Source organism: Haemorhous mexicanus, chromosome 7 (assembly GCF_027477595.1).
Source record: "Haemorhous mexicanus isolate bHaeMex1 chromosome 7, bHaeMex1.pri, whole genome shotgun sequence".
Lineage (NCBI taxonomy): Eukaryota > Metazoa > Chordata > Aves > Passeriformes > Fringillidae > Haemorhous > Haemorhous mexicanus.
In genome coordinates this window covers 37,021,227-37,043,684 of record NC_082347.1, presented here as the reverse complement: position 1 = coordinate 37,043,684, position 22,458 = coordinate 37,021,227, and the positions used below count along the sequence as shown (strand labels likewise).

At 43.0% G+C, this 22,458-nt stretch overlaps 1 long non-coding RNA gene across 1 annotated transcript in view; it reads left to right on the top strand.

Annotated features, from left to right (window-relative positions):
• The first annotated feature begins 7,524 nt into the window (after positions 1–7,524).
• Positions 7,525–22,458, top strand: part of LOC132330113 (uncharacterized) — a 64,026-nt gene continuing 49,092 nt past the window's right edge. Inside the window, exon 1 of the long non-coding RNA XR_009487224.1 lies at positions 7,525–7,736. This is a non-coding gene — a long non-coding RNA (uncharacterized LOC132330113). The remainder of the gene's footprint in view (positions 7,737–22,458) is intronic.

Here is a 22,458-nt window from a genome sequence, read left to right as displayed (position 1 = left end):
TGCTATGCCACCTTCCAGAGCTCAGTGTTACACAAGTCTTTTGGGGCTTTTTTTTTCTTTTGTTTAAGGAAATTTTCCAGCTATTCATGGCTGAGCAGGACTCCAACCTGCCCTCAGTCCCAGTGGGTGGGCAGAGGTGGTGAGTAGTGGGGGCTGTGGCAGTACCTCCAAGGAGGCTGAAAGCCCAGGGCTTGCCCCTGCAGCCCAGCACTGCCCTGCAGAGAGTGGGCAGTGATACTCAGGGCTGCCAAAGAGGAGATCAGATTGAAACATGAGGTAGCCTTGGGTGACTTGCTGACATCTCAGTGCATTGCAAAAGCTCTAGCCCTTACCTAATGGAATAAATGGTTCCTAAGTGTTAATGGCCTTGGGAGTGAGAGGACTGCTGAAGCCCAGAGATATTGGGAGCATCTGTTGAGAGTCTGACTCTGATGCATTTTGGAATTTAGGCTTCTAGCTCAGCTATTGTCTCCTGAAGATAAACCATCAAGTTGAGGCAGCCAGAAAATATTTCAAGGGAGAAGTGGCTGGAACAGCAGAGTGATTTTATCTAACCTGCCTTTGAGAAGCCACATTGTGGCTGCCAGGTCTGCCACAAAAGCCCACCTGGAGCTTGCTCTTGGAGGAAGCAGAGTCTGTGCAAGGGAGATGCAGCCATGTGCTGCTGAAGGGAACCCCTGGGCCGTGGGTTTGTTTGCTTTGAATGGGATCTGCAGCTGGTTCAGGCTTCTGGTGATTTAGCCAGGCAGGATTTTGCCATGGAGAGGCAGCAGGGCGTGCTGGGACATGGGGATTTTGGCAGGTGGCCGGGCTGTGTGTGCTGAGGTTCTGCCCTGGTCCTGCCTTTGCCCTGTCTGGTGTGGGGCAGGCTGAAATCTGTGTGGCTTGTATCATCTTCTGTTCCTTCTCCTGGGCACTCAGGCTCTGAGCACTGCTGGTTTAAGAGGTTTGAGAGCAAATGTCCCAGAGGATGAGGTGGCTGGCAGGGAGCTGGCTGCCCTGTGGGCTGGGGCTGCCCAGCACAGCTCTGTCCCTGCTGGAACAGCACTCCTGACACAGAATTCCTGGCCTTGGGTCAGGAAGGTGGGGAGGAAGAATCCACTTCTCACCACACTGTGCATGACCAGGGGGAGTGGTGTTGCCAGGAAGATCCCTGTCACCTGGCAGTGAGGAGAGCCAGGATGTGTCCCGACAGAAATCCCAACATTGTGTTCCTTCCACCTCTGCCTCTTCTCTTCCCAAAGCCTCAGGGGGTTTGACCAACACCCTGCTGTGCCCTGTCAGCTGCAGTGTTTTTCCCTGTTCCTGTTGTTGTGGCATGCAAAGGTGGTAGAACACATTCTCCTTAAACTTCTGCCTCTGAAATTGTCTGTCTCTACCACTCTGATTTATTTTGTCACCAAGGGTTTCCTCGCATAATTTTATAATAATTTTTGACACTAAAAGCAATGTTTTCAAAATATTTGGCAAACCCCTATAGGTCTCAGGGGCTCTTCCAGAGCATTTCCTGTAGCCTGGAGTGTATCTAGAGCTCCCACTGTGGTTTTTGCAACTCCAAGGGTCTCCAGGTTGGATAAAAAGTGTAAAGAAATGAACACTTTCGTGCCCTGTGTCATATGTGCTCAGAATGATCTGCTGGCAGAAATTTAATTTGGTTTCCAGTAATTTGAGGTTATGGATAGGATTACATCTCCCAGTCAGAGAGAGACATTAATCAAGAAATAGGCCTCTTAATCCTCCTTTCAATTTTAATGAAACACTGTAAAAATGCCTTTCACCAGGGGATGTCAAGTATCAGTTGTGCTTTGATTAACATGCTTTTGTGACAGGTTTACTGTTGTACCATGTACCAAGTTATTCAGCAACCTAATTTCAGCTGTCTGTCAAGGGAAAACAAGTACAAAGAGAGCATTATTTTCTCATTGGACTTGCAATAACAGACTTCTCTATCTGCAAACTTTATTTTTTTTTTTTTTGAAATGCTGGTTACTCCACACCCATTGTGACATTTTTAACCTTCAGAATAAAATGGGTAAAGGCTGGACGTGACACACATCACACTGTCCCCTGAATGGCAATTAGGGAAGAGATAAGGAATAGGAAATGTTTTTGCAGCTGATGTAAGTTAAGCACTTGCCTTTCTCACAGCAAAGTGGAATTTGGATCAACTCTTCTGGACTATAATGGGTGTAAATCTGGGGCAGTTGAGAGGAGGGCTGGGCCCTGAATCTTTAATCCTGTCTTCTCTTTTCCTGTCCCCCTTCTGAAGTCAAAACACATTTTCAATGGAGGCTTTGTGGTTTGAGTTGGGTTTGGCTTCTTATCTGCTCAGTTTTTTCTAATGTGGCTTGATGATATTAGATATGAACTTCCTCCTGGCTGGAAGCCAGCACCAGACAGACTATTCTGTCTCCCAGTCACTGAAACCTGACAGGGGAATGCCTTTTCACAGGGCTTGGTTTATTTTTAGAGAGGGATGTTTTTGTTCCTGCCTCTTTAAAAATTGACCTCTTGGAACACAACGGCTCCAGACCATCTCAAAGTAGAATGGAGCTGGAGACTGGAGTCTTCCATGCAAATGCAGCCTCTTGCAGCTAATATGGCACACAATATTAGGCAGGAGCTGCCCCCACCAAGCTGTAACAGCTCACTTACCAGAGGGAAGTTTGCTGTGAGAGTGGGTGAATTGCACTGCTGAGCTGTGGCACACAGACTGAAGGCTCCACAGTCCCCTCTCTGGTGTGTCGGCTGCTCTGTGGACAGAAGAAATTAATTACAAGGCAGCTTTCCATGTGAAAAGATTGCAAGTGAACTCTCAGCCTAATTCTGATGATGAATTGCTGCCAGGAGGCTGTGGCACCGCTTGCCTGGCTTGGTTTCCTGGAGGGAAGGGCTGGTGGAGCTGCAGCACGTGGAAGCCAGGGGGGCTGCAGGTGGGGCAGAGGGGCCAGTCCTCTCCGAGCTGGGCTGCTTTTGCAGGGGTTTTGCAGGAAGGAAAGCTGTGGCATGTCAGGTTCCTCGTGGCACCCAGACCTGCTGAGGTCCCCAACCTCTAACTCCCTCTGCTGCTCTGCCAGGGTGCCCCATCCATCCTGCTGACCTGGGAGGGTGTTCAGGAGCAGTTTGTAACATCTTAATGGCCATATTAGCACCTCTAATTGTAAATGACAGGGCAATTAGTCTCAGCATAGCACTCTGAACAATTATGTTTGGCCTGCTAAAGTGACAGAATATTCATTAATGCAATAAGAAAAAAAAAAAAGGTCTCCTCAGGATTTGTTGCTCTGAGGAGAGCAGCGTGGCTGTTTGTCTGCTTTAATCCTCTTAAAAAAATGCAAGTTTGTTTGCAGCTCTTGCCAAAAATTCTCAGCTGTCAAACCTGTTTATTCCATGAAACACACTGAGGGCAAGTGTGTGTCTTCTCTCTTCACAGGAAAGAAGCTTATGAGGGAGAAAAGTGCCTAAATCTCCATTTTCCACAAGGCCAAAGAGTCCTGGGGCCTCTCAGCTGAATCCCAAACGATGACGATGGAATCCACTGACAGAACCAGGGTGCACATTTGTAGGGTCAGAAACTGTGATGGAGGTTGGGCCAGCTCTGAAAGTTTCTCAGTGTCTGTACTGCTTTGCACTGGAGGTCTCATCTGAAAACAGAGCTGTTTTTCTGGAGGAGCCTGTGCTTCAAGCAGAGCCAAGCCCAGCTTTGAAAGCCCAGCTGGGGACAGCCAAAACGTGGGGCAGCAGGGAGTGTGGGGGTCCTGGACTGATGATGTGTTACATTTCTGACTCCCTCCGTCAGATTTCACTGCTATTAGCCAAGCAAAGGCACGTGTGGTTTGGTTTTGTCCACGAGACTGTTTTTCCCTGCAATGGAAACTGCAAAGTAGTGGATCAGTCTTTAGTCACTTGCAAGAATTCTGTCTGGAACCCTGAAAATGGTTAATTTTAACATTGGTTTGGTTACCTGCTTACTCTTAGTCACTTTCCTTTCTGACATGCAGCAAGTGGTGATTTTCTAGGAGTGTTTCACCTGATATTGCCATCACAGGTCTGAGGGATCCTGTGGGATCTCCTTGGGCTGGGAGTTTTTTCAAGGAGCTGCTGAGGGATTTTGGGTGAAGGGCAGCCCTAAAGGCAGACTTGTTTTCCCAACAACCTTTATGTGGTATTGCTCTCAACCACAATTCCCAGATGAAGCTGGGAATTCTTTAAACTTTGTTTAATGTCTTAACCAACGAGCGTCCTGGTACCTTGGATGAGGTGGCACTGGTTTGGAGCTTTATTTTGGGTTTTCCTTTTGATAAATCCATCTGAAATCTGTCTAGAGAGGTTGTGATTTTTTAAAACATAGCTCCACTCCTAAGTGAAAGCTGTCACTGCAGATGTGGTTCATTCAGTGGAAACATCAGGACTGTGTTTGGGACTGCAGGATCATGACATCTTTTTAAGCACAGTGGGAGACAGATGGGTGAGCAGCCAGCTTGATGCAAGAACAATAAGAACAAATGAGCTTTTTAAAAATAGAACAATTGCATTTGGAAAGAGGACTGGAGGGGGGTGAAGCTGAGAGGGAAATAATTCTCCCATGATTTTATCCTGGTTTTTATATTAAACAAAACATGTTGCAACATTGTCTTGGTTAGCAATGAAGTGACAAACTGGAGCACTTCCAAATTGGCTGGCTCCAAACTGCTTTCATATTGACCTGAAATGTCAGCTGCTATTATGTTCTGCTGACCACTGATTGCTTCCAGAGTAGCATTTTCTCCTGTGAAATGAAAGAAGTTCCATCTCAGTGATCCCAGTGTCTCCTGGTGCTCGTGGAGAACGATAGTAATGGGAAATGACAGTGCCTTTATTTCAAACCACTTCTCAGTTTGAACAAAATGAATTGTGAATATTGAAGTTATTCACAACATGAGAGTGAGTTTTGTGCAAGAATGTTTGGCTCATCTAGAAGATCCTCCACTTCACCTTCTTAGGGTCAGGAAACCAAGGTGATGAGTGCCTCTGATTTGTTTCCCTGCCTTCACACACAGGTACACAGAGTTGGGCTTGGACACAGCAATGCTGATGTCCTGCTCTGCAGGTAAACTTCTAAACTGACCTGTGGGACTATGTAAAAAAAACCATAAATATGGAGAAATGGTACTTCTGGCAGCAGTAGTTGAAGTTCTATGATCAGGTATCAAATAGTATGATCCCTGATCATAGAACTTCACCTGGAAAGAATTTTGCTTAATTTTTTTAATCCTCTTTAGAAGACAGGAGAAGGTTCAGATAATTTTTATTTCACGTAATGCTGGCTTAAAATTATGTTAAAATGTTGTAAAAATCTCTTGGTCTTTAATTCTCAGGGAAATAAATGATGTAATCTGCAAGGCTTTTTCAATAATTCTCTTTCGAAAACCTGCGTAATGTCACTTATTCACATTGCTACACTCTATTTTTTTTCTAGTTATCTCTTGAAAAAGTGATATTTTCCAAGCAAAACTGCAGGAAATGGGTATTTTTTTTTTTTTTAAAGATAAACAGGTCTTTTATCTGCTTAAGTCCAGAAAGAAATACATTGGACATATAACCCTGCTGGATCTATTCTTGTAAAGCAACAGCAACTAAAACACCTGTAAAATGTGGGAAAACTAAATGCATCCATGTCAGCTTGTGGGCCTCCCCAGCTTTCTCAGTGGCAGAGTGGATGGACTCTGCAGAATGGGGCTTTGGCTACATCCAGTGCCCATTCCTGAATCATTTTCCTCCTTCTTATTAAGGTCCTACTCAGTACTTGTATTTACCAATGAAACAATGAATTTCCTGCAAGGGAGAAGAGCAGCATGAAGCAGAATGGTCATGATTTCATAAGAGGCTGTGACTATCCTCTATTTTGTGTGTCAAGAATATGTGATTTTTGCTACTCTTTTGCACAGTGAAATCTCTGACAGTTTTGTCCATTTAGACCCATTCTCTCTTTCTCCATTAAATTAAAATTAAACTAAAAATAAGCCAAACTTGTGGAAGAACCAACAGATTTTATGAGAATATTATTTTCTGTTTTTTTTTTTTTTTTGTAGAGCTACCTCCATTCTGTCTGATCAATTACTAAGAAGAAAATAAAATCTGCAAAAAATTTCTGAAAATTTCTATCCACCCCTAGTGGAATGCTGTGAAATATCTCAAATAAAGTAAAACCAACTCCTTGCTGAAGCAGTGGATGAAGAGTTGAGTATTGGCAGGAGAAAAAAAAAAAGTTGTTTCATAGTGCTGTGCTTGATATTTCTGAATGCTGAGTGGAGTTCAGGTAATTAAAAGAGGAAATCCATAATATGAAGCACAAAAGCAAATAGTTATCTTTGTTGAGAACAACAATAATTACTCCTCCACAAGGAGGTTTCATCAGAAGGATGGACATTCAAGGGATCTTGTGGTGGGGACCCCAAACAACAGCCCAGGATGTTTTACTTGCAAAAATGAGTTTTGTGACTTCAGTAATGGCAGAGTCAAATTGTCTTCTTCAGGGCTGGGGGTCAATCTGTGCAACATCCCACAAGGAAGTTCTTCCTAATGAAAACAAGCTTGTGCCTAGTACAAGCCAGGAAACCTCCCTGGTCTTCTGGGGAGCCTGGGATTTTGCTCAGTGCTTGCAAAATGAAAGGTTTGGATTGGGAATTTTTGCAGTGTTACGCTGGGGGCCTGCTGTAGTACCAGCTTGCAGCTCCCAGCTGGGTGGGATTGTCAGGGAAAAGAGAGTTTTTTCTTCATTTTTTGACTTAATTTTTCCCTGACAGTGGGATGAAGATGCACCTGTGTTTGTGCCAATACTGCTCTGAAATTAGAAGCAGTGTTTGAGAGTTTGTTTCTTTATTTTTTTAATTTCAAATCTCTTTAAAGAGACAAAATGGGTGCAAATCTTCTTGTCGCTTGCCGAGCTAAGATGGCAGAGAAGGCTTGGATATTTTTCACCCCTCTGCTGAGAAGAACTCTGTTTCAGGAAGCTGCTTCTGCTTTTATGATTGCAATAGGCCATGGAGAGAGCAAACTGGGGACTGGGTCTGGGAGGCTCCTGCATGGCAAGGGAATGCAGAGGAGGAGCACAAGGGTGAGGTGAGAGCTTCCCAAAGCAAAGGGGCTGCTGATGAATGAAGCCATGACTAACTGCTGGCCTTTGGAGAAGGAGATTGGCACTTCCAAAGCATCCCAGAATAGCTTTGTTTACAGAACTTGCAAATAATTGAAATATTAGCAGCACCCTTGAGTCACAGGGAGATGAAACACTTTTCCAGCTGCTGTGATGAATCTTGTGAATCTGCAGGGCTTTGTCCATTGGGAATTTCATCCCTAACAGTAGAAATAGCAGCTCTTACTATGAGTCAGGGCTCATGCTTAGCAGAAGGCAGTTAGGGCATTGGTAACTTCAGTAAAAGTGAGTCAGCAGCAGGAGTAAACCACAGGGCTCCTGAGCTGGAGCCCACCCCGTTTTTCTCCAGTCTGGTCCCTTACAAGCTCTTTCCCCTTCAAGCAGGCTGAAGTCCTCCAGAGAACTCCAAAACAAACAGCTCTCCTGAAGCCCCTCTCTTTACTGATGCTCTCTGAGATGGTCAACAAACCAGGCATGAAGGGCACCAGGGATGGATGATCCTTATCCTTTGGGAACAACAGAGCTCTCAACAGCAAGGCAAAGCTCCAGGGATGGATTTCTGCTCCCCCTTGGTTCAGGATGCTGGCCATTGGGGATACAGGTGAATAGATTTCCCAGGGTGGGCCTGTCCCCTCCTGGGTTTTGTCACAGTCCTCAGAGCCAGCAGGAATTTTGCTGGGTCCCCTCATTACAATATTAGCTGCACTTCACTGAGAAGTCTAATGCTTTAAATTCTGCTAAAATGGCCTCCCCCAACCCCTGTAACTGCAGGGGGGGAAATGCTGGCCAAATAGAGGATCTGTGAAAAGAAACATCTCTTTTTATATGACACCCTGTTAGCCTTAATAACAGTTTTCTCTCTGTAAGTGCAGTAAAGTATGGAAATATTGCCGTGCTACATGGTGCAATTTTCTGACAGTGATTTTCTCTGATAAAAGCCTTCAGAGAGTGCATTTTCCTTCCCACTTATCTGCCATCAAAAGGCAGCAAATACATTCAGCTGTCACTCTAAACAAAATATACAATTACTCTGGGTTGATGTTTTAAGCAGAAATAATTTCCATAGCAAAAGCCCCTGCAGCTATTTCCTAAATGCTGTGGTGTTTGCTTCTAGCTTTTAGCATTAGGCATGTATCACCTGTTTTGGACATTTGAATGCAAAGATGAGATATCACAAGTTAAAACTTAGCACTTGCCAAATTAAATATTTGCTGGGCTGAGCCCAGTTCATTACTTGACTGCTGTTTTGCTCCAGAGAATGAAAAATCTTTTCTAACATGCCAAAGGTGGTTATTTTAGGAAGCTGACGAAGAGGGCAGATGTTATTCAAGTGGTTGGATAAGAAAAGGAAATAGTACATGTTAAGCCTTCTGTAATAACCAGGTAGATGAAAGTAAGTGGAAATATTCCTGAAATATGCTGATTTGTTTGGACAAATCTAAGCAGAAAATATGAGATGGAAATTTTATACTTCATCTTTCACAACTTGAAATGTTAAATTAAGGCTGCTTATAGCTCCTGTTGCTTGGAATAAATTACTTTTGGGGCATCTCTGAGCTTTGAAAGCACCCAAAACCCAGAACAATGTTCCTGTGGTGTGGTTTCACTTGCTTGGTTTTTTTTGGCATACAACTTACATTAGAGATCAAGAAGTTTCATGAAACTGTATTTAAAAGCTGAGATGGAAATTTTTCTTATCTTGTTTCTAGGGCTGAACCTAAAAATAATAGTTAAAAATCAACTAATCTTGGCAAAACAAACAAAACTTTCTCCTTTTGACTCAAGTGGAAAGATCATTGGAACAGACTATCTAGGGACGTGGTGGAATCACCATCTCTGCAAATGTTCAATAAATATGTGGATGTGGCACTTGAGGACATGGTTTAGTGGAGTAAACAGCTGGAGCCAATGATTTTAGAGTTCATTTCCAACCTTAATGATCTCTCTTGGAAGTCACTTAGGCTTTATTCCTCTTTCTGTCACTCCAGCTTAAAAAAGTTATACTTCATCTGTGTCATTCTGAAATGCCAACTCAAAACAGTTGAAAACTTCTAAAAGTATTTTAGCACTTCTAAACTAGAACTGTTGAGTTTGGAAGAGAAATCTCCTCTCTTGCTTAAGGCAGAAACACCAACCTCTTTTGAAAACCTGAAGAAAAATCCTGTTCTGATACTTTTAGTGCCGCAGAATCACAAGATCATTTATGTTGGAAGGGACTTCTGGAGATGATGTATTCCATCCTCCCTGCTCAAGCAGGCTCAGCTGCAGCAGGCTGCCCATGTCCAGTTAGGTTTGGTGTTTCCACCAATGGAGATGTCTTCTTGTTTTTTCCCTGAAACTTGAATGTTAATGCACTACTAGTTTTTGTCTCCTCCCAAATTCCACCTCTGCAAATTTAGCATTATTCAAATAAAATATGAAAACCCCCTGCCATCTCACTTTTTTTTTTTTTAACTTATTTTTTTCTGGGATACATTTCCCAGAACGTGCTGCCATTTGCTCCAGTTTGGGCTTTGTTTCTATTGGTTGCATACGTAGCATTCTCTGGAGAGCACTGCAGCATCTTCTGGTTTCGTACAGGGAAGTCTGATTCACTCTCCTTGTGGAAAATTTCATATTATAATTAAACTTGGCTTTTGTTCAGAGGGTCTCTGCAGTGAGGATTCAAATGTGCTGGAGAGGTCATGTCACCAGTTAGAGCTCCTGCAATGAAACAAAGTCCAGAATGCAGATACATGGCCCTCAGTTAAATAATGTTAATTCAGTTTGAGAAAATGAGTATTTAGCATTTCGTGCTGTGTGAGGATATCATTCCATAGTGGTAGAAAAAAATCATTGACCTTCCCATGCAAGCAGCTTTGCTTGGGTACTGTGAGCTGAGCCAGCCCTGCTCTCCAAGTGGCCATGGGTCTGTGCCCTCACTGCTGGGAGGTGATTTTGGATTTTGGTTCATCTCACACCCAAATTTAGGCTGTAGAACTTCATCAGTGTTTCCTGGCTGAGTCACCAATGCCTAGTCCCAGGGACAGATCATTTACCTGCTCCTCTCCCGAGCATGTTGGAGCTAATCCAGGCTCAGAGAAATCCAGTGCATAGCAGGACTCAGCCTACAGAAGGAGGATTTTAAGCAGAAAAATAGAACAAGCCTTTTGGTGAGACTTAGTCAAGTCAGCTGCTCTGCTGTTCATATTTATCCAGCAGTGGTGCTCAGCTTCACAATTAAAATAATCTAACACACTTGCATAAAGGTCAGGCAGCAGATGCTGCCATTAGACCTGACAGATTCACTGATAAGCTTCTCTTCAAGGCAAAGAAAACTAATATCAGCTTTTAGTATTTCCAACCACACATGCACATTCATAAATATGTGTCTTAGCAGAGAGCTTATTCTTCATCTTCAAGTAGAAACATGCACTACTAAAGCTCAAACTTTTGAAAACCATGCCACACACAATAAATTAAATGGATATTTCAGATAAGATATGTGACACGTCTGATTAACAATTCTTTAACTACAGTCAAGTGTTTGTGTAGTTAACAGCAAATGTGTTCTGAAGAATGGATGGATATCTCACTAATATACAGAATATCCTTGCAAAATAATAAGAGAAGAAAAATCAAATTATTCCAGAGTCTGACTAGGCATTGGGTGGAGTTTTATGAGAATGTAAATTGGAAAGAGAAAGGGCCATATCTCTGTATTCTCACCAATCTTTTCTAGGTAATGAATTGTTTAGAAAATTTAGCTGAGGGAAAGCTTTTGAGTTGGAGCCTGACAGTCCTTCAGGGTATTCTTAGAGGTTATCTCTGCAAGGCAGGTGGATGAGGAAAGAGACAAGCTTAACCCTATAAAAATAATTATGATATATTATTAGCAGCTAATGGCAGTCTAATGGAGTCTTTTCAGCAAAGACACTGCTGGCTGCAATTTCTCTTTGTCATCTGCATAAAAAAGCAACTCTTAATGAAGCCTATATTCTGGAAATTTCTCAAACTCAGTGAAAAGAGCAGGAAACTTTCTGCACTGGAAACTTCTCATGGCTTAGCAAACTTCCACACCACCATTAATGGGAACACCCCACCAGGGCAGCAAGGTTCAACACTGAAACCAGCATCAGAAATCTGTTCAGACCACATGGTCTACTAGATCCAGAGTATACCTGGGCTTTTTAATTTCTTACCTAAATTTTTACTTTCTGACTTTCTTTTTTACATTAAACAAACTGACATGACCTTATGATAATTTACATATCAGAAGCTGTTGGATCATTTCACTTCAAAAGGCATAAAAAGTGCCTGTAATTATTGTGGCTCTGTGTAAAAAAACAGCTGGATTGAGGCTGGAGAACCTACTCATAACCCCATAAATCAACAAGGGGAGCAAAAAAAAGAAAAAAAAATTTAAATCACTGTAGGAATGGAATTTGAGAGACTGTAATCAGCAAACAAAACACCAGATGCATGAAGTCTCACTCCACAGTCCATTGCTTAAAAAGACTTGGGTATGGAGAAAGGAAAGAGGAGACGAAGAGGACAAGGATGACATTAGCAAAAAGCAGGGCACATTACACAGTCAATAAGTAATTGCTGCAATTGGAGCTCATCATCTGCTTAGCACTTAATGTCTTGGCCTTTTCAGAGTGAATTTTATTAATACTAATGTCTGAAGAAAACAGTGCAGTCATTATCTCTGTTGATTCTTGCGATGCTCAAAAGTGAAGCTCTTCTCTTGCTTTTGATTGCTTGACTCTACCAAATCCTTCATGGTGCCAAGGGCTCTCAGACACTAAAAACTTGCCCCCAGGGTCCCTGAAGAGAAGGAGTGTCAACACTGCTCCCCTGCAAGCACATTCCAACTCCTCCCAGTCACATTCTTTTCCTTCAGATGTTTGGAAACTGAGCAAAAACCACCAGGAGTCACCCCCTTCCCAAGGTGGGACCAGCCTGTGGTTTTCTCCAGCACATCCCAAAAAGGTGATGCTGAAATGCCTCACTCCACTGGGATGGCTGTTGGTCATACCCTGTTCTTTAGAAACAACATGAATTTCTTGTATGAATTCTACTGATCTTTTGCTTTTATGTCTCCTATGTTTCCTTCCATCAGTTTCCCCTGCCAGGAGTAACTATTTGTGGTGCTCAAGGCCCTTGCAGCAAGAGCAGAATCATTTGCAGTCCTGCAGAAAGATGTTTCCTGTGGATTTTCTCTGAAATTGCTGGTCAAAAATCATTATTGTGCTCTAAAATTGAGGGTAAAGCTGAGGCTTTGGAATGGAAGTGTTACAAAGACCTTATTCTGTGTCTTGTTCAAACATTGATTTCTTGAGGAAGGGAGATCATCAACAAGAGAACAAAACAAATCCCCACATGCTGGGGTGGGCCCATTAGAGGAATGCAGGCTCATTAGTCCTGCTAAATATGATACTGACTTTACTGTGTAAAGTCAAAAAAGCAGAGTGAGGTCTGGAAAACCTGGCAGGAAATCAGCCAAGATCTTTCACATGGCTGAGTAGTGGTGGCACTAATTGAAGGCTGGGCCCTCTCCTTCCTGGCTAACACAGGGCAATTTTAATTTCACCTGATTGTGTTGCCCTGTTGTAAGAAGTCTGACAAAAACAAGGCTTGTGGAGACTCCTACCAATGAGTCCTTGGCTGCCCAAAAGCTCTCTTGGAAGCTGGAAGGTTTCCTTTAATAAGTGGACTGACCCATTTTTCATTTCTAAACATCCCAGATAAATTTGCTACTGTACTGCTGCATTTCAGTTAAAGCTGACCAGGTTTCTGTAGCTTATCAATCTGTATTTGCTGCATGTGTGAAACTTTAAATATAACATGGTTATATTAAAAATGCTGCAGCTCCTACCCACCCCCAAGAGAAAATGACTTGAGCAAGACTGGCCACCTGAGGGTTGCCAAAGAGTGGGAGTAGATGAAATAAGTTTTGTTGTTGGAAAAGACCATGCAATAGTGGAATTGTTTTGGGAGAACTTTTTGTCACACACTTGGATAAGACCTGTGGTTCTTTGCTGCTTTTATCAACATTATTTGTAATTTCCTCTTATATTTCCCCTGCTCTTTCTTTGCAGTTCCCTGAGCAGACCCGCTCAGCTGTATAATAAGGAGATGAGTTTTACCTCCTTTTTATCACTGCAAATCTAAAGTGACTCTGCAGAAGTCAAACTGATGTTGGCTAGGGGAGAAATGGTCCCACTAAAAAGCTTTCTGAAGAGAAAAATCCCCTCTCCATTTGTGGAACAAATTAACTACTGGAGGCATCCAGTTGGATGCTCCTCTCTGGGGCCAACCACCAGGGAGATTTAGAAGTCCATTACAGTAATGCCTAATTCCTTCTTTGCACAGAGGAAATGTCCCAGCAAGCTGGGCTGTGGAAAGGTCCTGAGCTTCCATCAGGGAAGGGATTTAGATTTACAGCGAGGAAGCACTGGGTGATTACGAGTTCCAGCTCGTTAATCATCGCCTTCAATTAAAAGTCACTGACGAGCTGCTCTGGGAGCCCTGTGGCCGTGCAGGGGAAAAAAGTCAGAAGGAGCATTTCTGAGCAAACTCAGCCAGAAATGGTGCCAGTGAGGGATCATCCTCTCCCTCTGCTGAGTGCTGACATCTTGCACAGCAAAGGGGCCCTTTTACCAGGCAAATCTGCCCTTTTGTTTCTTTTAGGGCACGACAGCCTGGGGGCTGCTTTGTTTGAGAAGGGTGTCAGTGTGTGCTGCCACAGGGATCTTGCTGCTGGATGGCTGCTCCAAGCAGGGCAAAGCTGAGTCCTGCCTTGTGTTGTCCAAATGGCTTCTCCATGGCCAGAAGAAGCTGGGTTTGGAGGCCCAGCCTTCTGGGGGTCAGCACCCAGCACCTGCCGAGGGATTTCTGGGAAGCAGGAGCAGCCCACCAGTCCCTTGAGCCATCTAGTGGTGCCTTCCTTGGCTATTGAGCAGAACATCTCGCTGAAAAAACCATAAACAGCATCTCATTAATGTGAGAACAGTGATTAGTGCCAGCAGCAGGCCAAACATGATGAATGCACCCGTGCTTTTAGGTGGGTTACCAAAGCAACAGAAGTTCTGGCCTGGAAATGGCAGACAAGATGAAGAGGTGGATGCCAAGATAGGATGCTCAAGGCTAAGAAGATTGGTCTGTTGTGATCTGTTTTGTGCTTTTGTCTTGGTGTTTGCAGCCCTTTGTGGATCCTCACTGAACGGGGCTGGGATTTAAAAAGCAAAGCTGAACTTTCCGACCTGAAACCTCAAATCCTTTTCTGATGGTTTTAGTGACTGGAAAGCGGAAATGGAGCCCTCAGTAATTCAAAAGAGATTTAATGATCAAAGCTGCAATTAAGAGCGTGGTGAGTCATCTTACAGTCTCCCATGTGCTGAAACCTACAGGCTGTGCAAGAGATCATGTTGTCGTGGCTGGTTTTACTCACAACCAGGATATAGGAGCTGCTACAGCTTCCAGCTTCAGAAACAATCTGAGCTCTGCAGACCTCTGTTTATAGAGCAGAAGGAAAGGCAACAGCCCTCACTCCCCCGTCAGTGTATTTTATTTAGTAGTTCTGTCTGCAACATCTGAATTCATCATGGTGCTTTATTACTTTTTGCCTTCTTTCACAGTGCCTGCTCTCGGTAGGAATCTTGATTTTATTTTTTCATTTACACTAACAAATTACCCACCAAAACAAATACAGAAGAGCTTACCTTTAGAGTATTATGTTGGTTTTTTTTGCTTTCTGCAGCACGCACTAACAATGAAATATTTAACTGAACTTTTCACAGTATGTGCATTTTCTCAAATTAAAATTGCAAAAGACAAGGAAATGAAGATAAAAGTACCCAGCCATGCTCAGAGGGTTTCTCAGAAACCCTCACAAGTAATGTAATATTTCTTTTTAAATCCTGTTGTTTTATTCTGCTCAGTACAAAAAATAGTGCTAAATAGAATTTGGTTTTAGTAAAGGAGAAACTTCCTACTAAAAATATTCAGCCTGTCACACACAAAAGCAACTAAAAGGAGAATTGGTAACTGTCTGCTGGAAAAATGTAATAAAAATTTTGATAATCTGCTACTAGTCTTGCTTTCCCTGTTCCTCACTTCCCTTCCTAGTGGCAGTGAGGTATTTCATTTCAGGTTTTATTTTCAATTTCTCATAATGGTTGCACTATTCAAACTCTAACCCACTAGAATGTGATTGCCTACTTTACAGAAATCATTGCTGTAGCTTTGCTCCTACAGGTTTATTTGTAAAACAAGCTTTTTTATCTTGCCATTTCTGACATCAAGTGCCTCCAGTCAGTGACAGATAGATAAAAATAAATGCCAGCTTTTACAAGAATCCCAAAAGGAACATCTAATGTAAAATATAATGCAATAAAATAAATTGGTGCTTTCTTTCCCAGCTTTATCTGAAAAGAGACCTGCTCTGTATGCTGGGAGACAAAACAGGTTATCAGATCTAGCAAATCTTGCAAACAAGCAAATTCAAATATCTTATCATGCATCAAATCCATTGTGGTCACTTCATTCAGTTGACATAACACAGCTATAGAAAATGCTCTTAAATCCTTATATTACTTTACAAATTCAATTGTTTAGCAAATGAGAATTGCTATCTCAGTGCATGAGAATGGCCTTTATCTACTGCAGTCACAGAGTTTAATGGGGAAATAGAAAATCCTGTTAAGAAAACATGGATCTTGAACTAAAGGATTTTATGGACTTTTTCTAGAGGTGGCTTAGGATGGGACAAATCTTTGATATCTAAATTTGAAGGGAGAAGCAATCCATCTAATAACTGGGCAATGTTTTTATCATAGCCTTGCCTTGCAATGGAGGGAATATTAGCAGAAGTGGTGAGAACTTCTCCAGAACTTGGATATGGATTTCCAGTGAGTTTTGACAAAATCTATCAAAGTCCTGGTGCAGTCTGGGATGGTTTGTACCTGCCCTTGGGTTCAAAGAGCTGCAGTTGCTCCACTGTGTTAGAGCAATGTCTTGGTCTTGAGACAGAGCAAAACCCTCTCGAGGGAAGGGCTAGACTGTGCAATTCTGAAATTCCTGCAGGAATTCCCACCTGTCAGTCACTGGTTGGCTGATGGCCTGAGCTAGCACTGCTTTTATACCTTCTAGATCATTTGGCCTCACCAGTGACATGGTGCAATTCCTATTATTCAGGCCAACAGGAAACCTTGTGAAGTGGAATGACAGGGAACCTCCATAACGCATAGAAATGAGTTCTACAAGGTCATAATGCAGCTGGTAAAAAAAATTGTTGCATTAATTTGAAACTTTCCCTTTTGCCCTTTCTAATTTTGTTGTATATCCCCTACTTTTCTACCACAGAAGAGGAAGTTATAGCAATTAACTGATGTTAAAGAATTTGATGAGGGGATATGAGAATGCACCCCATGTGCCTTTATCTTTTAATGAATCTCTGTCCTGTTCCACCATCCTGTGGTGGAAACCACCTTCTCTAAACTTAGCCACCTCAGGCACCCCAAAATCCTGTCATATATTTACTGTGAAAACTGTCTTGGCCACTCCCACATCCATGCAAGTGGGGATGGCTTTGCTACCAGATGTAATCATGAGTGGATAACTTTAATCTTGATGAGAACTAAAAGCTTGACATTGAGGAGGAGGATTTTTCAAGGCTCAGACGCTGAAAACAGTGACAAAATTTGGCTCTATTGTACTTACTTTTTATGTGTGTTCAAAAGAGGAAAAATACTTGCATTTTAATATCAGTCCAGCCATCTAAACTGAGAAGGAAGTAATTATACATGAAAGAAATACAGCCTTTTGTAATAACACTTTTAAAGTATCAGTTTCATTCTATCATAATATTTTTATGATTAGATTTACCTTCTAATATTTTAATAACTTTGGTATGAAGTAAGGAAGTCCTTTGTAGCTTATCTCAGAAGCCTGTCTAGGACGTCGCACTTAATGAGGTTTATAATTCAATATGTCCACATCTGCATCTTTAATAATGCCTAACATTTAATCTTCATTGCACCACTTGAATCAAAAGATCTAAAATTAAACCTACTGCAGCTTAATCTAATAATAAACATGCGTGACATTTTGTGCAAAATGTGTGCCTGATCAGCACGGTGCACTCCTACAATTGTATCAGAGGGGGAAAAACAGAGTTTAATCAGCCAAAGGTGGCTGGTGACATTTAACTCCTGCCGATGCATCCACTTTGGGAAGCTCTGAGATCCTGCCCCTGGAAGAAAGGGCTGGTTGTTAGATCATTACCCAATTTAGGTCAAAATCCCACTAGCTAGAACAGCATTTACCTGTACCCTTAATGAGTGGTGGGGATTTAAGACCCTCTAACTCCAGATAGGTAATTTTGGTACCTCCAGCAGGAGCTGTGACTCTGTATGGAGTCAGTGGTAAGGTGCTCCTGTTTTCCCTCATAATTTACTGGGGGATGTGAGATCCAGAGGCACTTGGATGTTGCTTGGCCTGTCACCCCTGCAATGCCAGTGTCCTTCCCACCTCGGCTCCCCCTCACCCTTGTAAGTTGTTCTAATCCTGCTGGGACCACGTTACCCAGTTCTCCATGTATTCTGGGAATCTCTCTGGATCCTGGGAATAGATTTGCAGCCACAGCCATGGGATTTGGCCAGGTTTGGTAGCCACAGCAGTAGGGTTGTTCTCCTCCACTGGAAAACGAGGGACTGCATATGAGATGTTGATTTTTTGTGCTCAGAAGGAACTATGGATGAGAAGGTCCCCCCAAATTAATGGGGATTTGTACAGGGAGCCAGAGCAGAGGCCAGGTTCTGCAGAGCTTTTTGTGGGCTCAGGGCTTTGCATGGGACGTGTGGTTTGCTGCTGTTTCTTGTAAAGTAAATATTGCTCTGTAAGCAGGTGCTGTGCTTTGAGGGCTACAACAGTTCTGCCCTGTGACACCAACATTTACCTCTGCTGAAAGGGAGACAAGCTGGAAAGACAACATAACATGTAGAGACAACATTTTGGAGAACAGACAGTGTTAGAATTGTCCAGAACCTGTTACAAACCAGCTGGCAAGACAATATAACATGTAGAGACAAAATTTTGGAGAACAGGCAGTATTAGGATTGTCTAGAACATGTCACAAACAAGCTGGCAAGACAACATAACATGTAGAGACAACATTTTGGAGAACAGGCAGTGTTGGAATTGTCTAGAACCTGTTACAAAGCGGCTGGAAAGACAATATAACATGTAGAGACAACACTTTGGAGAACAGGCAGTGTTGGAATTGTCTAGAACCTGTTTGGGTGAAATGATGAGTCTGTGAAAGCTGAACCCAGGCATTTAATGGGAAGCTAAAGCTTCTCATTTATCCTCTCATTTATTCTTAGGTCAGCTACACTCATAATCACTGTTTAAATTGGTTACAGGTGCAAAAATTAGCAGTGTCTGTAAAAGAGTAGAACTTACATTAGATGTTGATTTAAGATATGTCCCTGTGTTTAGGGGGCTCTGACTGTGGAACTGTAGAGCAGCCAAAGTATTTTTAAAAAATGTATTTTGAGAATGGTGAGCAACAGTGTAGCTCCTCTGCCTGAGACACCTGTGTGATAATCACAGGAAGTGCTGACAAATGACAAGTTAGTTCTTCACCAGGGTCTCATCAAGAGAGTTTGAAATCAGCTGGGTCAGGATATGATGCTTGGGAGGAGAAGAAAGATTGGGGAAAACTCTCCTGGGATGTAGAGTCCCCTGCTGAAGCTGAACCCTCACAACTCAACCGGGCTCCATCTGACTTGAATTAAACAAGGGATGATCAAAGTCTACAAATCTCCCTGATCTCTATCAGCATGGAAAGCTGAAGGTAAAAATTCTCAGTATCTTTCTGTTCCTTTGAAGTCAACAGTGAGCTCTGTGTGAGGACACGAGTGCCATTTGGGCAGCTGCAGGTTTATGATCATTTTGACGTAATGTTTATGCAAGGGGAGGGAGAGAAGCTGCATCTTGAAATTATAACTTTGCAGCTGTGGGTCCCCTCTCCTCCCCCAGACTGGTTTTATCTTTGGGATTTGCTTTGTCTTATGGTGATGCTCGAGGCACAATTACATCTAGTGAATCAGGGGAAACCATTGTCTTAGTTTTTCTACAGCTATAAATCACAAACTATTCCATTTTTGTACAACCATTTCCCATTTCCCCTCCTGCCTTCCTTGCATACTAGTGAGGTGAGCTGGAGGCTCACTTGATGAAAACATCCTGAACTGAACCAGCTGGAAATAGAGGGCATAATAAGCCAGCCTGCTGTCAGCCCTCATCTATTTTTGTTTGATCAGTATCTGATGGTGATTGAAAGGCTGACTCTCAGAGTTAACCACCTTGAGGCCAACCTTGAAATCGTGTCACATTTGGCTACTTGGTGGCATCTGAAACATAATGTTAGATCTAGAGCACACACAGTGGAAAAAAAAACAAACAAACAAAAAAAAGAAAGCTGAAGCTGGCATCTTGCAACAGTGCAAAAAGGAAAAGCAACATGGAAAGAATCTGACAGATGTGCCAGGCAATGGAAATGCTGCAAGGCAGAAGAGGAGCAGGTCCATGTGCATTAGCAGCTCTGGGCAGGATGGAGCAGTGACTTCCCCAGGGTCCAGGTTGGCTTCATGTCTAAGTGCTGCTGCAAAAGAGTGTCCCTCCTCAGCAGGGAGGAGCTGTGTGAGGGCAGCTTTGCCTGTGTATGGCTCAGGAGGGCTGGAATCAGAGCAGTTCCTGGAGGTTACAGGCTCTTGTTTGCTGGGGGGTGGATTAGGGTTAGGGAGGGGATGGAGAGTGTGTTGGGCAGTCATGTGTAGGATGCTTGTATAGGACACATGAGCAAGGAAAACAAACTAAATTTTGATTATGTTGAATAAAGTCAGGAAAAAGTGGCAGTGACAGGTCTGCTACAGAGGAGAGAGCATTGGTTGTTTTCATTCCAGTTTCTGTTTTCTGACTGACAGCCACAAATAATAGCTGTGAGGCCAAAAGATACAGACCTTCAAATCATACCTCCCTGAAAAGAAGGGAGCAGTGCTTTCAGGGGTTGTGCAACTGAGGCTAACAGCAACAAGCCATGACAATGAGCTCCAGAATGGAGAGTTAGCAAAGTCAGTGCACCTGCTGAAAAGAGTGATGGTTCAGCACAGACACCAGGAATAGCAAGAGAAGAGTTGTGTGTGAATAGCTCTCACTTTATCTGCACTGGAAATGCAAAAAGGAGCTCGCTTGCATTGCCATAGGTGTAAGAGATGTCATGGGGATTACTTAAAACGTGGCTTGACTCTGGGTCAAGGTGCTGTATTTGATGCAGGGTTGTATTTGAGATGCTCTCAATATAGCATGATAAAAAGACAGTGTGCTGCTATCACAAAAAGATACATCAAAGAGGTCCAAGCATGGGCCCTGCTAGGAAATAAAGGACTTTGTAGAACAGAAGCTGTAGTTGATATAGAAATGGTTTGCTTTTTCAAAACATTTTAACATCATTCCTATATTGGCTTCTCTGGTGGGTTTCTCACGAGGTGCTGAGGCCAGTCTCCTCTGGTATGTAATCCATACCATACCACTGGTGCCTTCCAATGCCCTTCTGAAAGGGAAGGATTTTTCCCTTAAATGGAAAATCCATGGAAAACCATTGTGATCAATGATGAATACTTTCTATACGGGCAGCCTTTCTCTCTTGGTCTCTGTTTGAGATTTTCTTTTCTTAGGGGGCAAAGCTCCTCTCAGCTTCCTGACTGGGAGAGAGTGGTTGTGTTCTCACAGTTCATCCAGCCAAGCTCCCCTTTGGATGGGGGGATGAGAGGCTGCACACAGCTGGGCAGGGCTCTCTGCCTGACTGTGCACAGGGGCTGAGCTGTGCCCCAGGAGATCAGTATTGGCCATTGGACACGCTGGGGTAGCCACAGGGCTGCAGGGGAGCAGCTGGGGCTGGAGGGAGGGGAGGTTAATAAACCATGGGCCAAAGATGGTTTTAGAGGGCAAGGAGGACTTGCCCTTCATCCTGTTTGTCCCTGGAGTTCAGTGCTAGGCTGAGCCTCAAACGTGACCTTCAACTCCTTGGTGCCTCAGGACAGCCAGGGGAGTGATGGGAAAGGTGAGGCTGGGAATTCTGCTGGATTTTTGCTATTGCAGTGAAATGTTAATAATGTCAATCCAAAGCCCTGAGAGCTTCAGGGCTGTCAGAAGCACTCTGTGCCTGTGTTGCTTTGGTGGCAGGGCTGGATGGTTCCCCAAGCCCCACCTCTCTGCCAGGTGAGTGTGACAACCCAGCAGATTTGCACACAACAAACCTCCCACCCCACTGGCTGCTCAGCACTGCTTGCTGTTTTTAGCTAATAGGTGCAGAAACAGGAACGAGGAATGAAAGGTTCCCAATGGCTGTCAGTAAATTTATTTTGCAGTTAACAGCCTTTGTAATGCACAGCCTAACTTTATCTCATTTCACTGTGGGTGTGCTGCAATAATTGCTCAAGTACTTTGTTAAAAAGAAAAGCTCTCCACATTTCCATTAACTCCCGGCATGGTGTCTGTCTCACTTGGCTGCTCTAGGTACCATTTACAGTTCAATTTCACAGTCATGATGGACTGAAACATATAAACCTGCTTTCTCTCCACTCCACTGCTCACATGCCTTAATAAACAGAGAGATTCATAAGGTCTGTTACTTTTATTTTTCCCGTGCAAGTCTATTTTTATGAATTAAATCTTGAGCTTTTTTTTCCCTTGCAAAAACCAAACTGCCAGAGGAATAAATACAGTGTTATCTTATTCAGTAGGGTGTAATAAGCTACTATTTTAGGGTAGCAAGCCAGGCATACTGAAGTTGTTGCAAACTAAAAAGACAAAAAAAAAAAAAAATCCAGCAACAAAGAATAGCATTGTATGATGTCAATCTACAGTATGCATGTGTTTATATAATCACATTGGAATTCACTTTGAACTTTAGCCTGGAAAATTTACTTAGTGGGGGGAAGGGGGAAGGATTTGAGTATCTAAGCACCAAAATAGCTAAGACAAAGTAGTAAAACTGTGTGGTTGGTTGTGGAGCAGAACCACGTGAAAATGCAAAGAATCCCTTTTGTAACGGGTAGAGACAAGTAAGCCACTTGATCAGTGTGGTATGAGATAAGTATACAGGCCACGGGAAATGCTGTGTTGTTCACATTCCTCCCTTATTGTTTTTCCAAGGGTGGTTAATTTTTGCCTTTTTAAGGAACTTTTTTTTTGTACATGACTTGTTCTTGCTCTGGTTTCATAATCCGAGTTCTCTACGGAAAAAGAAAGGACAGTCACCACTCCCATCACAT